This window comes from Chiloscyllium punctatum, unplaced genomic scaffold, assembly GCF_047496795.1.
Source record: "Chiloscyllium punctatum isolate Juve2018m unplaced genomic scaffold, sChiPun1.3 scaffold_1140, whole genome shotgun sequence".
NCBI classification, from domain to species: Eukaryota; Metazoa; Chordata; class Chondrichthyes; order Orectolobiformes; family Hemiscylliidae; genus Chiloscyllium; species Chiloscyllium punctatum.
Window position 1 is genome coordinate 32501 of NW_027310874.1, and position 2500 is coordinate 35000.

The window sequence follows — 2500 nt, forward strand, 5'->3', positions numbered from 1 at the left end:
GAGACGGGCGGCTGCAGCAGCGGGCGGCCTGCAGCTCCCAGCACTCTCAATCGATCAACCATCGAGTCGGGTCAGCGTGTCAAACCGGCGAGCTCCACGGTCAGGCCGGCGGCGCACCAGCACCGGACCTCCGCGGCTCCCTTCACTCTTTCCACTGCCAGCCAACCGAGAGACGGACCCAATGCGGACGTGCAGAGCTTAGGCAGACCCCCCACTGGAGGCTCAACACTTCGTGGCAGCTCCGTGTCCCAGAGACCAGGAGGGTTGGCACACACACACAGTGTGAACCACCGACAGCCATTCTGGGACCGGTGACAGCCGTGCTGGCCCCACTGCCACGACACAGACGGACGCCAGGCCGCGCTCCCCGGCGGGGGGATGGCGTCGAGCCTGACGAACGGAATGTGCAGGGTGGGGGGGAAAGGCCAAGCGCTCCGACGCCGGAGGGCTCCGGAGTCTGAACTTAGGGGGACAAAGAGGACGGGTCCTCTGCGACACCCCAGCCGCGCTCTCGCCAGCCAAGGCGAGTGCGATTGATTGCCAAACGACCCTCAGACAGGCGTGGCCCCGGGAAGAACCCGGGGCCGCAAAGTGCGTTCAAAGTGTCGATGATCAATGTGTCCTGCAATTCACATTAATTCTCGCAGCTAGCTGCGTTCGTCATCGACGCACGAGCCGAGTGATCCACCGTCAAGAGTTGTCTGAGTTTGTTTTAGGTCTCTCCCTCGCCAGAGGAAAGCGACCCGGACCGCACATACGCTCCCCACCTTGAGCTACAGCCACCTGCACGCCGGCGTGCGGGCGGAGCAGGGTGGCGTGAAGCGATGGGGAGCACCATCCTGGTGCGGCCCGCAGAAACATACGTCTATTGGGGGGAGGAGGACAGGGCGCCCAAGAGGCGATGCGTGCCCCAACGCACCGCAGCGACGGAGGCAGGATCACCGCCACCATGTCGCCCGCCTAGTATCACGAGGCGTGCAGCAGCTTTGCCCTAGGAAAAGCAGAGGCGGGAACGGGCACCGGCCATCGGTTCGGCAGCGTCACTGACGCGTGCACGTGGCGGCGTGTCGGCGAGCGGACTTCCTGCGAGGAGGCGGGGGCGGCACTCGCCCGAGCAGACGCCCGCCCGGCCCAGCCACCGCCGAGGTGGACTGGGAGTCGCGGCAACGGCTCGTCATACTCGTTCCCACACACTCACAGCGCAGCTTGCCCGCAAGCCACCGACCACCGATCGACGCCAGGCGCCCCGACCGAGAGCGGGATCGCTCGTTCGCCCTGCTGGCAGTTCGCTGGGGATCACTACTGCACGGAGCTCGGAGACCGACGGGCGGCAACTCGAGAGTCTTTAAACCACCACCCCCATCCCGCAAGTGCAAAGAGGCTGTATACGCACAGACGGGTGAGGGGAATAGGTACCCCGTCGGGTTTGAAGGGAGCGTGACTAGATAGCAACGATGTAAACCCAGCCGATTTGGGAGCGAAAGACCGGCGCCTGCATCACCGGCTTCGTTTCCCGTGGCTGGAGAGTACACCGAAACCCTCCGTCTGTCGCGAGCTCCCGACGACGCGGTGCCGCCAAGCAGCAGGGCCGGACCTGGTGTGGCTCCCCTCGTCGATCACAGACCGGTCGGCACTACTGACGAGACGGTGGAACGGGCTTCGCCCCTTGTGACGAAGGGTGATGCGAACCCGCCCGCCCGCGTGCGTTCGGGGTGGACTCGGCAAACGGAGATTTGAAATCGGAAAGTGTCCTCCTGCCCCGCGCAGGTAGGCGCCCAACAGTTGTGGGGGGTTTGGCGGTGACCACGGCTGCAGGGCCTGCTACCCCGACGAGCTCTCCTGCTGGCCCCGAAACCACCCTCGCGAGACAAGTTGAAACGGAAACGGGCGTACCCCCAAGCCGACGATCCTTTCTTATTTGTTACTTTTTTTTTCACTTGCTCGAGTTGTGGCGATTTGGCGGTGACCACGGCTGCAGGGCCTGCTACCCCGACGAGCTCTCCTGCTGGCCCCGAAACCACCCTCGCGAGACAAGTTGAAACGGAAACGGGCGTACCCCCAAGCCGACAGAGATCCTTTCTTATTTGTTACTTTTTTTTTTCACTTGCTCGAGTTGTGGGGGTTTGGCGGTGACCACGGCTGCAGGGCCTGCTACCCCGACGAGCTCTCCTGCTGGCCCCGAAACCACCCTCGCGAGACAAGTTGAAACGGAAACGGGCGTACCCCCAAGCCGACGATCCTTTCTTATTTGTTACTTTTTTTTTTCACTTGCTCGAGTTGTGGGGGTTTGGCGGTGACCACGGCTGCAGGGCCTGCTACCCCGACGAGCTCTCCTGCTGGCCCCGAAACCACCCTCGCGAGACAAGTTGAAACGGAAACGGGCGTACCCCCAAGCCGACGATCCTTTCTTATTTGTTACTTTTTTTTTCACTTGCTCGAGTTGTGGGGGTTTGGCGGTGACCACGGCTGCAGGGCCTGCTACCCCGACGAGCTCTCCTGC

At 63.1% G+C, this 2500-nt stretch overlaps 1 non-coding gene across 1 annotated transcript; it reads right to left on the reverse strand.

Annotated features, from left to right (window-relative positions):
- Window positions 1-545: 545 nt before the first annotated feature.
- LOC140474707 (5.8S ribosomal RNA) lies at window positions 546-699 on the reverse strand. Its single transcript, XR_011959345.1, has one exon. It is a non-coding gene; the product is annotated as a 5.8S ribosomal RNA (ribosomal RNA).
- Window positions 700-2500: the final 1801 nt, after the last annotated feature.